This window comes from Cupressus sempervirens, chromosome 1, assembly GCF_028749045.1.
Source record: "Cupressus sempervirens isolate cs-2001-9-10 chromosome 1, ASM2874904v1, whole genome shotgun sequence".
In the NCBI taxonomy this organism is placed as follows: Eukaryota; Viridiplantae; Streptophyta; class Pinopsida; order Cupressales; family Cupressaceae; genus Cupressus; species Cupressus sempervirens.
Window position 1 is genome coordinate 23,012,419 of NC_143118.1, and position 15,180 is coordinate 23,027,598.

At 33.7% G+C, this 15,180-nt stretch overlaps 1 pseudogene; it reads left to right on the plus strand.

The window, feature by feature from the left end:
- Positions 1–588: 588 nt before the first annotated feature.
- On the plus strand, positions 589–864 carry LOC149575976 (U3 snoRNP-associated protein-like EMB2271 pseudogene; annotated as a pseudogene).
- Positions 865–15,180: the final 14,316 nt, after the last annotated feature.

Sequence of the window (15,180 nt, forward strand, 5' to 3'; positions counted from 1 at the left end):
TCAAGCGCATCTTATGATATTGTATTTGTATGTATGTGATCTGTGATAAACCATATTTGAGTGAGTTAGTTAATCTCATTTGAAGAACTTTTATATTCTGTATCTGCATAGTTGAAGTGATTGAACTACGTATATTACTGACTGATCGATTGTTTGGTATTGATAATCAGAAGTTTAAGAGCCCTGTGTATTTGTTTTAGCTTTCTATAAAAGGGTCTATATTTTGTGGGGCTGGATTTTCCACCCCTGAGTAGGAGGGTTTTCTCAGGATAAGTTATTGTGTCATTTGTTATCACATTCCTGTATTCTGGTTCGAAAACATTAACAACCAGAAGTCGTAAATAACATGTGAAAGTACTAATGACTCCTTTAAACCATCTAAGCTCATTGGTAAATTATTCCTCTGATCAGGCTGACACTAACCTGCAAAGCCAACACCAATTGCATTGTAAAAAAAATCCAAAATGGAGACATTACATGACCTGCAAGTTTGGACCTTGTTACTGCTTTTTGGATGTCTATGTTTTTAACACGCTTTTGTTTTGGTTCATTTGTTTCTCTTTCTTTTCTTCTCTAGTTTATGTGTTTAAAACATTGTGTTGAATTTTTTGCTTGGATGCAGGAAATGGTAACGTAACACATAAAATGGGAAGTAGCTCTTCTGTAGAGTCCTGGGTTGGAGCTCTTGCAGTGTGTAGAGGGAGTGATCTTGCTGCATCAGGGGCTGGTGATGGAATTGTGCGATTGTGGGCTATTGAGAACAGCAGTAAAAGCCTTAAAGTTGTGCATGATATACCTTTGGTAAGAAATGAGATCACCTTTTTCTGTTCTGAAGTCAATGTCAGATGAGAAAAGGCCTAATTAAAATTTAAATAGCACCAGTGAGCATATTTTTAGTGGGAAGTTCATATTGCTGAAGTTAAATGCTAAGGTTATCTAATTCGACTCATTAAAAGATGATTGTCTTGCACTATTGCATATTGCAAATATATGTTACATTAAGGGCTTGCTTTTCTGCCTTTTTAACTTCTGATGTAAAACTTTCCTTGCATTTGAGTGCATATTGTTAAGATTATAGCTACAGTCGGATTGATTTAATCATAAGATACAATGTTGATATAATAAAGATTATATATGTATAGTGCATAGAGGATTATCAAACAACAAAAATGGAAGGTATCTGCCGGCAAAACAAACTTCATCTCAGCTATGGGAATGAAAGAAGATAAGGTATCACAATTAACCTACTACCACGTATACTCGAGTCAATGGAATATAAGGATTGACTCATCAAACAAGACTTACATTGATACCTATTATTGAGCATCCACACTATGGAAGAGAATCAGGTCTACTATCATTTGAAGACTTGTTCTACAGACCATATTTTAAATACACGGTGCAGAAACTAGAATTGAACAAAATTCTCTTCACACAAAAACCTACCATTGCTGAATTGTAAAGGAAGATGAATATTAATAGAAGTTATCTCAGAGATTCATTCGAATGCTCCAGCAATATTCTCTATTGGCAGTGTTGGTACTATAAGCATCAATGATTAGACTCAATTCAGACATCAATATATATTATCCAGTTTTCTATAGCTTAGGATGACACCTCAATCAATTAATAAAAATGATTGATAGAAATAATCAAGAAGGAAGGAATCACATAAGTCAGGTCCAGTCAGAATCAGCGACCAGTATAGAACCTCACAATTATATATCATAAAAAATCTCAGTTTCTCTTTCAGCTATCAGACAGAAATTCAACTCTAGGGTAAATTCATTAGTCGCAGATGACTATGATGGAAAAAGAGGGATTACAATTTATAAATCGAATAATATCCCATATGATTGGAATATAATCAGACAATGAATATCCAACCAGGGAATACACATGGAAGAATACATAGTCAATGGTACGAATGAAGATTCAGACTTTGTGTCTATTCAGCATATGTCAGAAACTACTGATGATCATTATATACAAATAACATGCTAACAAAGCATAAGTATCGACCCAAGGAATAATATTAAATCAACTATTTTGGGTATTTGCTGAAAGGTGAAGACACAGAAAAATTTTGTGATGCTTATTATTGATATAATCACTGAATTGGAGAAAAGGGAATCGATTCATCACTTAGAACATACGGTCAGTATTTTTTCCACATATAAACAAACAATGATGGGGGTCTCATAGGAAGTCGGTCCATTTCTTACTTAGTTGAGGAGTTTAATGAAAAATCCAAACTAATCCAAATTAACACAAGGCACTATTAAAGACTACAATTGTATCATCCCAATCTATGATAAGTCAATAACCAAGATCGAACTAGACAGCAATCATATTTGAGGACATTGATTATTGTGAAGAAAATGGTTTGGAAATGTCATCATAACAAAAATATGGTCTCCAGTTGTATAAGAAATTGATAGCATAATTTTAGTGATAAGGAAGTATGAAATGGGAATGTTGATTCAATGAGTAAGAGTGTAAGAGTGTAACGTCTATTGTCAAAATAAGATAATTATATTATCACCCTAAACAAATTGAGAGAAAACTTACCAAAAGGAAGGGGTCATCATAGCGGTAGCTGAGATAGGAAATACGTGATCCAGTTGAACAATGTTTTGTTAATAGGGATGGTAACAATCATGTTCATCTTCAGAAGAGACAAATATCATTAAACGCTTCTAGAATATATCTAACATAAAGTCAAATTTGGAAAAATCTGCATATTTGGAACAATGTTCACTATCGCACCATATGATAGAGGGGCTACATCAATATTATGGGTGGGATATGACCATTCACCATAATACTTGTATCATGCATGGAGGCTTATGATGGATTTGGGGATGTTTTCAATAGCAGTTACACATTTTCTAGACCTGTCAATCTAAAATGACTTGAACACCTCATAGTGTTACTAGAACTTTTCATGTGATACAGAGTCTCAATCCATTAATGTACCTTGCAATTTTCTCAACATCATCATCCACATGTCCAGATCTGATGTCCAATCTATAGAATTCCTCGGTATATTCTTTCACAGTCATGTCCCTTTGTTTCAAATTTTGCATCTTTCTCAATAAGCTAACTTGGTAATCAGCAGAAAGGGATTTGTTCTTTACCTTGTTCACCATCTTTGGCCAAGTTCTTATCTTCTCCTTTCCTCTCCTTTGTCTATTAGTTTGCAAGTGCTCCCACCATAATGATGCATGACCTTTCAGCCTAGTGACTGCAATCTTCACCTTTCTGTTATCAGGAGTGTTTTCATACCAAAAGAACTTCTCCATATCAGAGATCCAATCTAGCACAGTATTTGTATCCAATTTCCCATCATAAGGGACAACTTCTACAGCAGGCTTTGAATTTGCCCTAGACAATAATTGCAACAATCTTTCCTCATCTCGATCTTCTTCAGATTCTGGATTATGGTCTGGTGTTGCTGCTTCATCATCACTTACATCTTCAAGATGTGCTCCTCTCCTCTGGGCTATCTCCACATCATCTAATCTGGGTGCAATTTGTCTTAACTGATCCAATATAGCGTTATCAACATTATTTCCTCTACCACGAACCATCTTTACAAATTAGGTTCCTGCAAGATCGTAACCCTCTGCAAGTTATAGGTCAAATCCACAGATCTGCCACCCTACAACCAGATCCAAATCAGGGTTCTACACGATCCAATCTCCACAAGGATGAACTTCGGGCTCTGATACCAACTGATGCAGGCAAGGGATGAATAACTAGGGCCAAAGGCACACCCAGCTATCAAAACCACCCTACAAGAGTTAACACAACGGAAGCAAACACGAGGAATAGCACCAAGGAGAGGGAGAACAAGGATATATTTATTGATTCATCAAATATTCAGCATACATGCCCAGCTGTAAGGCCTTTTGGGTTACGACCAATTACAAATGTACAACTTCCAGATCTTCAAATCAGCTTTTTAAATCCACATATCTCTTTTCTATTGAACTCTCCCCAAAAGTCTACCTTAACCCTAAACCTAAACACCCTACTTATACTTGCCAAAATGGCTTACGGATAATTCTAGAACATGGAGAAACCACAAGTCGGCCCTCATCAAATATAATTCGACTATACCAAAATTAAATGTGAGCGAAGTCGGCCCAATTGGAACTAGGCAGAATGAACTAATGTGCAGGATTATAAAGAAACCCAGGATGCTCCTGCATCACAAGTTCTCTACAATTGTATTTTTCCACCTCTCCCACTCTATTTCACTTGTTTAGGTTTGTAACTTTATCCTATTTTTCTTATGCTTTCTTATTTTCATCTTGATGATGGATAATTGAGTGTGATTTGGAACATTGATGCAAAATTATTCCACACAATTTAATCCAGAAACTCTTATAGGTAATGTTAAACTATTTTGATAATTTTGTGGATATATTACTTCAAAATAATTAAATTTATATAAGGCGATTGTAATGTTGATTTTGTTTTTTCAAATTTGTACCCTTGCATAATCTTAGTTTTATTATTACAAACCCAAATTAGAACCTTGTGACTTAGCGTCAGCTCGTTGTTATTCCATACTGGAATTGAAATTTGGATCTTTGAGCCACATATTTTCTAATTCAAACGGGCATTGATCTAGGTTTTGATCTTCTTTGTGTAGTAGCTAAATTGAGAAGTGGTCAGATCCAAGAATAACAAGCATACTTTATGCACAAGTGGGAAAGATTTCCAGTTGCTACTGATCTAGTATCTTTAGTTATATTAAAAAAACTCAAATGACGATTTATCCAAGTTAAGGGTGCGTCTTTTAGTTTAGTGTTTGGTAAACTTGCTCCATTTACAAATAATATAAAGTCCAGTTATGATTGCTTCACCTTCTTAACAACCGCTAAATTATCTCATTAATAATATATTTTTGTTGAATTCTAATGTCCCCTTTTTGAAATAGGACCTAATAATAAGTAATAATAAAATAAAATTATAAGAGAACAAAAAATAATTTATATATAAAAATTTAATAATATTAAAATATAACAATACAAAATTAAGTCAATAAAGGTTCAAAAGGCATTAAATGAAAAGTTGTGACTCCTTCAAACATGACATATATAAATAGAGAAGAGAACTTCATTATAAAGGGGAGAGAAAGGAGTAAAAAGGGAAAGGTATGAAGAAAGGAAGAATTAATAGAAGAAAAAAAAGGAAATTAAAAGATAAGGATGTGACTCCTTCAAAGGGCAAAAGTTTTGAAGGGTTGGGACTCTTTGAAAAGGTACTAATTATGAAGGCTTGTGACTCTTTCAAAGAGGCCAATTATGAAGGGTTGTGACTCTTTTAAAGGGCATAAATGATGAAGGGTTGTTATATTAATTGATAGGCTAATGTTCTCTTCAACTTGTGGTGATCTATGATAGGGACATTACAAGATGCATCTAGTCTTGATTGAATATTCTTGCCTCTTGTGGGTTAAAAACTTAAATGATAAATTAATTACCCTAAGGGATGGATTTGGTTCTGGTTGGGCGTCCTTGCCTCCTGTGGGCCAAATGATGAATTGATTACCCCAAGGGATGGTTTTGGTCCCGATTTTATGTTATTGCCTCATGTGGCCTAAGTGGTGAATTGATTACCCTAAGAGATGGTTCTGGTCTTGGTTGGACTTTCCTACCTATTTTGTGGACCAAGTTAACTTTGGCTACATTATATTCATGTGTTCCCTCCATTTTTTTTATGTGTATGTTTTGTGTTTTAATGTTATGCTTTGTGTTTCGATATATTCACTTGTTTTCTTTGTGAATGCTCCATGTTTTCACACATTCATGTGTATGCATCATGTTTTCAAGTGTACGATCCATGCTTTGATTTATGTTTTTAGTTGATCTAGAAGAAGAGAATAACTAAGAGTGAACAAAAAGATATGAATTTGTGGTATGCTATCATGCGAACATTGGCATTTGCAAATTCAATTGACACCATTATGAGATGGGCTTGATCTTTTTTCTAGAAGAAGAGAGAAAAAATTCTCTCAAGCTTTGTCAAGTTTCTACTATTGATCATAATTCACTTTCAAAATAAGGGAGAGAACACATATGATAATAATTGTGCAGTGGAAGGTGGATATGGATGAGATTCCATGATCATTTAATCATTGCTTGAGGATGAGCAAATTTGGGAAGGGCATGTAATGTCCCCTTTTTGAAATAGGATTTAACATAATTAAATCAAAATATAAAAGGATAAAAATAAAATATAAAGTAATAAAATAAATATTAATATATAATATAATTAATTTTAGTTAAGTTGGTGAAGGGTCAAAAGGCATGAAATGAAAAGGTGCAACTCGATCAAACATGTGATATATAGTGGGAGGAGAACTTCATTTGAAAGGGGGAGAGAGTATAAAATGGAAGGTGTGAAGCAAGGAAGATTAATTGAAGAGGATAAATAGAAATAAGAAGAAAATAAGTAAGTGATTCCTTCAAAGGTCAAAAGTCTTGAAGGGTTGTGACTCTTTGAAAACGTGGTGATTTTGGAGGTTTGTTACTCTTTGAAAGAGGGCCAATTTTCAAGGGTTGTGACTCTTTCCAAAGGCATAATTATTAAGGGTTGTCTCATCCAAAGAGGGGTAAACCTTTGCAAAGGGAGCCACGATGAAGAGGTGTGGTTCAAGCTCACATTGCAAGATATGAAGGGGCAAGTGTTTCATTTGAGGACATTTAGGGAGAGCAATTTGGGGAATATTATATTATTCTCAAAGGCAGCATTGATAAGTGTTGACTCAATTCTAATGAAATGTGGTGACCCTTTTACCAATAAAGTATACAAGAGTTATCATTCCAAGCCAAAATGGAGGAATAACAGTAAAAGAGTGTTATGCAGATTTTGAGAGTAGACTGAGTAGAAGAATAACATTTGATAAAGGAGATTGATTTAAGAGATCAAGCTGATATGAAAAATTGGACTTTCGGTATTCATACAACTTATTTCATCTTATTTAAGTAAGAATTGCGACTCTAACTGCTAAGAATTACAACTCTAACTGCATTTTTGCTCTTGCTTCATTTTGGATTTGTGAATTCAGAGCAAACTATAAGTTGTTCTGAAAAAGGACATCACGTGAATAGTATCAATAAATATGATAATTATTTTCTTGAATCCTTTTTTAATTGTGGAAAAATATTCGATTTGATATAATATTAGTTCTGAAAGGGGACATTACATGAATGGTATCAATAAAGATGATAATTTGTTCCCGAACTCTTTTTATTAGTGCATATAGTTGGGCCATATACATTTGATCAAGAAAAATATTCAATTTGAGCAAAGATATAGGTAATACTACTAATTTTACTCATCACTAGTGTCGTTCTTTTCAAGTGATTTCATGTTTGATAATTGAGGATCTCTTGTTGCACTTGTTCCTATTCTTCTCCTTGTATTGCATCCGCTTATCTTTCATTTGGAATTGGGTGGGCTATTTGCTGATCGATTCCTTGTCCTTTTCTCATTTCTCCCTAGGGGTGAATATTCCCCTACTTTTTTTGCACCTCCAAAAAGATTCAAGGTGATATCAAAGGTAGATTGTCCTTATATATCCAAATATCCCCCTAACAAAGTATGATTTGTATGCAATATTATTTGCAAATCTCCATTTCTACCTAATTATTGCCAGGTTTTGGGGTTTGATTTTGTTTCTTATTTCTCGAGAGACTCGGTTCTTCCAAGGCTAGCAGTTGTTTTGAATTCTTTAGCAATTCTCTTTGATTTGACCACATTTTGAGCAGTTAGGGTAGAACTCTGACAACCCTTGACTTCATCCTTTTGTATTCAGCTCCTTTCTTAGGTCCGGATTCCAATTGAATATGGCATTGTGTGGTAGGTTTAGGAAGGCACAAATGTGCACATATAACCAAAATCATTTTATGATTTTATTTTATCAGCCATTATGAAAGTGTATAGGTAATTGTCTAGTCCTACCAGGAGCAAAGAGCTCCAGTTTTAGAGTTCGGTTATACATTCTAATCCACAATTGTGTATTCAAAACATTGTGGTTAGAAGGGTCAAAGTTTGGCTCCTAATCCTTGATGTAGAATCCAGCTCGATCCATTAGCCAAGGTGTCCCTTATTGATTTTTTTTGAATCTTTGATTCACACTCAACTTGGAAGAATCCTTTTGCAGATTTTGGACTTTCACCTCTTGCCCTTCCTCTTCTTGCCTCCTGAGACTTTCCTTCAATTGATATATTATTCTGCTTTATTGCTCCATTTTTTTGTGCTCCCAATCTTTTTGTCATTTCTCTGCATTTTTCCGCTCTCCCTCTCTCTCTCTCTCTCTCTCTCTCTCAGATTGATATTTAATTATATTCTTATTTTAAATTTTTGGGTCTTCAGGCTGGTACACAATCACGATTCCATTAGTATTATGTTTTATGCTATATTTCTTGTTTTGTGCATTTCATATGCTCTGAGGCTATACTTTATTTTGTTTCAAATATTAAGCCTATGTTCATGTTATGTCAGTTATCTGAATAGATGCCTTGTTGTGCTATGTGGAAAACAGACCGGATTTGTTAATTCACTTACGTTTGCACAGTCTGGACGATTTCTTATTGCTGGAGTTGGGCAGGTACGCTTTTTATTTTTATACGCAATCTGAGTTTAGTATGATTCAAAACCATTGTATTTTTTATTTTCAGCTTATATTGAAGGTTTTTATTTGTTGTTTCTATGGTGGGCAACAACAGCTCAAGGTTGAATTCTTGTCTGTTTTTGTTCTAACTTCTAATATTCAACAATCTAGAAGAATGCCAAAATTTCTAACATACATGCATTGACATTGCATTTTTTTGGTAGGAGCATTCTTCTTTAATGATAAACGTGGTCTTGCATTTATGTGGTTGCACCTAATACTTCCTATTCTCCTACTGCTGAAACATTGATTTATAAGGGGTAGTCTATTTGTTTAATTGCTAGATTAAATGTGCATCATGCCTCTATCTCCCTAGCTCAAGGTTTCTTTTCTGATAAAGATTCACGTACCCATATACCTTGTATCTTGATTTACCATTTCATTAAGCTCAAGTATTGGACGACCGTGAATGATAAATAACCTTTTTTGTGAACACAAATTCATAATTGTTTGCACAACTTGTTATTTGGTATTTTTATGAACCTTTCTCAATTGATTAAAATTTTGAATGCAATGTTGGACCATTTTTATACCTTTCTTGAGCAACAGCAACACTAGATATCTTATGGACATGCATATATCCAAGGTAAATGCAAGTCGACCTACACGTTTAGGTGAACATGTGATGTCTGTCCCTTTTGGGATTTACTTGGATTAAGCCCAAAAATAAAAAATCAACTTCAAGATGAGAATGCATAATGCTCAGTGACATAAACTTGTAATAAAGTTGCCCACTCTAAAGATCCTAATTGGAATTATTTTTGGTTTAGGATCTGCACTTGTCAATAGTCACTAGAAACTTATATTACTACAATAAATATTAATAATCCATAATAGCTTTTTAATTACATAAATCCATATTAATATCTAATTCCACATCAATTTCATTTTGAGCAATTATATTCCAATATTTAATCATATTAGGAATGTATTAGGAATAGCTTGCATACTGCAATCCCAAGGATAATTGTTTTTGTATTCTGAGAGCATGCGCGGAGCTCACATCCATCCATCCCAGGTGGCCTACTTGATAAGACTCTCAAGCCCAAGGGCACTCAATGCCCTTGGTCCATATGTATGACAAGCGTAAGGTCTCCTCCATCCCTCAGTCCACCCTGGAGGTTGCTGTCCTTGTTCTGACTTGGGGGCATGCAACTCGCCTCAACCCATGAGAATGGCTCCAACCATCTTAGAGTGGCATACTTGATGGGGCCTCAAACTTAGGGGCACTTAATGCCTCTGGCCTACAAGCATAACAGTCATCTTGGTGGGCATGCTTGGGTCTCATGAACTTCAAAATATGTTCCTAAAGGAAATTTCTTTATCATTGCCAGCAAAATATCTCTTGATGAATTAATAGATTTATTCTCAAACAGATGTAACAAGTACACACACACACTCACACACCCCTATGCACGCACGCACACACACAAGTTGCTGCTCTCTATTTGTATTTCCAAATTGATGTCTGTGATGATTGATTGAATGAATTCCTTTGATTTGTTGATTTGAGGTATTGGTGGATGATGATCTAAGATTGTTGATTTAGTAAAGTGATGGTTGATTGCTGGATTGTTTTTATCTTATTCACAAGATGAAGTGATGATTGATGATGATTTCATTGACCTAACTGATTGTTTGTTTGCTTGATTTCTTTAGGGATTGTTGATTGATGGATGAATGGAGGATTTGTTTTGTTGGATTTTGGAGTGATGATTGAACATTGAATGCTTGAAACGATTTCTCATTTATACTTCATTGGTGAAAGAGTCACCTCCTTTCATAAGAATTGGGTCACAACCCTTCTTTGTGCCTTTTGATAATAGTACCAAAAGTATCTAATAGAAAACTGACCTAGCTATTTATCCAAGGTTAGAAGATTGTATTTGGGGCTTGGTAAGTGCACTCAACCCTACACCTGTTAACGATGCAATTCAAAAAGAACTTAATGTAGTCATCATGCTTATGAAGGACAAGAACTGTACAAAGACTCAAAATCTCCTAAGCCTTTTAGTTTTTATAAAGACAAATGAAAAAACCATTGATGCCTTACAAAGAAAGGAAAGAGTCTATGAAAAAAAAATTGTGTTTTAAGTGCAAGGAAGAAAGGGAATAGGATATATTTGTAAAAGACAATGCGAAGACCAAAATTTGTATTTTAGCTACCAATAACAATTGATACTAGGCACGTGTGGAAAGGAAAGTCGAGCATGCTGTATGGAAGCATTATTTGGCAAAGTAGTATAGAAAGGAGGGAAAGAAAACCCTAGCAAATGAAGATGGGGTGAAGAAGGGAAGATCATGGGAACTTAGCCACCATCTCACAAGCCTCCAGATCTTGGGTAGTGGGGCATTCTACAACTTGATCAACAAAGACTTAGTTGCAAAATTGAAATTGGAGATTAAGGACTTCAATGGTTTTACAATGGGTCAATTTACCAAGATAATTCCCTGAGTAGAAATTACTCCAGGGAAACACCCTAGCGAAGAGGATTTCCGTGTAACATTAGATGCCAGTGAGAGATTGGGTACTCGGATACGCTCCTTGGGATGCTTCATTTTTGACCTTCCAAATTTGGAGATATTTTTCCAACATAATGGAGTAGTAGTCACTTTGAGAGGGTTACTTGATAGATCACCAAAAGTAGTCTCATCTCAAATGAAGAAGAGTGGTTTTTTAACCACTAGGGTTGTACCAAAAGGTCGACCTGCGAATACCCGATACAACCACTAGACTTATAGAAGACACATGAGTCAGTTAAACCATGTTGCGAATCCAGTGAGGGATGTTGGCCTATTGCTAATTTAGCCGATAGGCTATTTGTAGGAACTTTGTTCCCAGAAATTAAATTTTTGACGAAAAAGTTGTCAGTTTGGCCGAAAAATTGTAAATCTTTCCCATTAATTATTATCGACCAGTTTTTATCTCACTCCACTTTTAACTCTTGTTTTGATATTTATTAGTTGTTATATCCACTTTTAAATATTGTTTTTCTTTTTCTATATATTTAAAAAAAAAAACTATTACTTGTGATCTCATATTAGTTCATGTTGTGATCTCTATTTATTTAATTTTTGATTCTCAAAATTGATTTTGGTTTTAGCTTTTAAATTATTTTATTTTGTTCTAATGATCGAACATTGAATGCTTGAAACAATTTCTCATTTATACTTCATTGGTGAAAGAGTCACCTCCTTTCATAAGAATTGGGTCACAACCCTTCTTTGTGCCTTTTGATAATAGTACCAAAAGTATCTCATAGAAGACTGACCTAGCTATTTGTCCAAAGTTAAAAGATTGTATTCGGAGCTTGGTAAGTGCACTTAAGCCTACACCTGTTAACTATGCTATTCAAAAAGAACTTAATGTAGTCATCATGCTTACAAAGGACAAGAACCATACAAAGACTCAAAATCTCCTAAACCTTTTAGTTTTTATAAAGACAAATGGAAAAAACATTGATGCCTTACAAAGAAAGGAAAGAGTCTATGAAAAACAAATTGTGTTTTAAGTGCAAGGAAGAAAGGGAAGTAGGATACATTTGTAAAAGACAATGAGAAGATCAAAATTTGTGTTTAGCTACCAATAAGAATCGATACTAGGCAATTGTGTGGAAAGGAAAGTCAAGCATACTATATGGAAGCATTATTTGGCAAAGTAACATAGAAAGGAGGGAAAGAAGACCCTAGCAAATGAAGATGGGGTGAAGAAGGGAAGATCATGGGAACTTAGCCACCATCTCACAAGCCTCCAGATCTTGGATAGTGGGGCATTCTACAACCTGATCAATAAAGATTTAGTTGCAAAATTGAAATTGGAGATAAGGACTTCAATGATTTTACAATGGGTCAACTTACCAAGATAATTCCCTGACTAGAAATTACCCCAGGAAAACACCCCATCAAAGAGGATTTCCGTGTAACATTAGATGCCAATGACAGATTAGGTACTTGGATACACTCCTTGGGATGTTTCAGTTTTGACCTTCCAAATTTGGAGATTTGTTTCCAACATAATGGAGTAGTAGTTACCAAAAGTAGTCTCATCTCAAAGGAAGAAGAGTGGTTTGTTAACCACTAGGGTTGTACCAAAAGATCGACCTATGTATACCTGATACAACCACTAGACTTATAAAAGACACATAAGTCAGTCAAACCATGTCGCGAATCCAGTGAGGGATGTTGGCCTATTGCTAATTTAGCTGATAGGCTATTTGTGGGAACTTTGTTCCCAGAAATTAAATTTTTGACTAAAAAGTTGTCAGTTTAGCCGAAAAATTGTAGATATTTCCCGTTAATTATTTACCGACCAGTTTTTATCTCACTCCACTTTTTACTCTTGTTTAGATATCTATTAGTTGTTGTATCCACTTTTAAATATCATTTTTCTTTTTCTATATATTTAAAAAAAAAAATTACTTGTGATCTCACATTAGCTCATGTTGTGATCTCTATGTATTTAACTTTTGATTTTCAAAATTGATTTCGGTTTTAGCTTTTAAATTATTTTATTTTGTTTTTTATATTAGTTTATTTTTTTCTTTATATATTATTTTTAGTTTCTATAATTTATTTAGTCAATAAAATATTTGTTAGAGATGTTGCTATTTTTTCATATTATTTTTTTGTATTCCTTTTATTAATTTTTCATAATAGATTTTTTGAAGGGGTTTTTTTAAATGATTTTTTTTCATATTTGATAAATTGAATTTAAATAAATAATATTTATTAATCTATTTAAAAGATTTTTAATAAATATTATGTTATTTAAATTGAAAATTATTAATAATCTAATTTGTTCACAGAAGATTATATTTTAAATCTCCATTTTTAACTATTGTTTTTCTTTTCCTATTTATTTTAAAAATAATTACTTGTGATCTCCACATTAGCTCATGTTGTGATCTCTATTTATTTAGCTTTTGATTTTTAAAATTGATTTTGATTTTAGTTTTTAAATTATATTTATATTAGTGTAGTTTTTTTAGTTTCTATATTTTATTTAGTCAATAGAATATTTGTTAGAGATGTTAGTTTTTCATATTATTATTTTTTTATTTCTCTTATTAATTTTTCATAATAGATTTTTTGATTTTTTTTAATTTTAATTTTTTTTCATATTTGATTACAAAAAATTTATCGGTTAATTATTATTATTTGTGGTTAAAGATTTTTTATTATTAGTTAAGCTTGAGTAGATTTGAACCCAAAACCTCCCAATTAAGAGGCTCACAATTTACCGTTATGTTGTAGGCTCTTGCCTTCATATTTGATAAATTGAATTTAAATAAATAATAATTATTTATCTATTTAAAAGATTTTAGTAAAATGCTATGTTATTTAAATTAAAAATTATTAATAATCTAATTTGTTCACGTAAGATTGTGTTTTAAAAAATAATTTTATTATTGAGCACCTATCAAATTATCGTTGCAAGCACATGTATGCAATTGCTAGTAATCCCCCTCCCAACATTGCTCATTGCGACCTGCAAGGATTCAAACTTGTGACCAAGTTCTGATATCACTTGTTAACTGCTAGGGGTGCCGTTGCACCAAGTGATCGACTTGTCAATGCCTGATACAAACTACTAGACTTATTGAAGACACATGAGGTTGTTAAACCATGTCGCAAATCCAGTGAGGGACTATTAACATGGTTTGTGCAATGTATGACTATTAACAAGACTTTTTCCCAAGGGAAGATAGTTCACATTGATATCCAACCCATGTAAAAAGAACATAGGAAGGTATTTGGTGATATTCCTCTAGGACTACCCCCAAAGAGAGGATTTGAACCTTTTGCATCCATCCTGGTGCTAGTTGAGAAAGTCAATGGCACTATGAAGATGTGCATAAATAAAAGGGTGTTAAAACAAAAAGACAAGAAAAACTCCCCTACTTTATCCCAAGAATTAACAGATTAATTAATGAATTACACAAATCAAAATATTTTTCCAAGATCGATTTAAGGTCTAGGTACCATCAAATAAAAATGAGAAAAGAAGATATTCCCAAGACGACTTTTAGGTTGGACACTTGAATTTTTGGTCCTACCCTTTGGCTTGACCAATGCCCCTGCAACATTTGAATTGTGCACGAATAATATATTGAGGAAACAACTAAGGAGGTTTCTATTGATCTCCGATAATATCCTTCATTACAATAGGACATGCAAAGAACATATGATTTATACTATGTTCCCCCAAGTTTCCTGTACAGGGACGGTGTTCGATGGCAGGATGGGTTTTCAGGACGGCAAATTTTTATGGTGATTTTGGGGATGGGGGGGATGGCAAACGGGGACGACTATATATATATATAGAAAAATTAAAAATATATGTTGAAATTTGCAAATATACACATCATTCATATGAGCATGTCATTTAAACATTATAGAACCATAACATACAACATTTGAATGCCATCTAGGAAATAATATCCGATTTTAGTACCCAATTGTCAAAATGCATAACAATATCAGTGAAC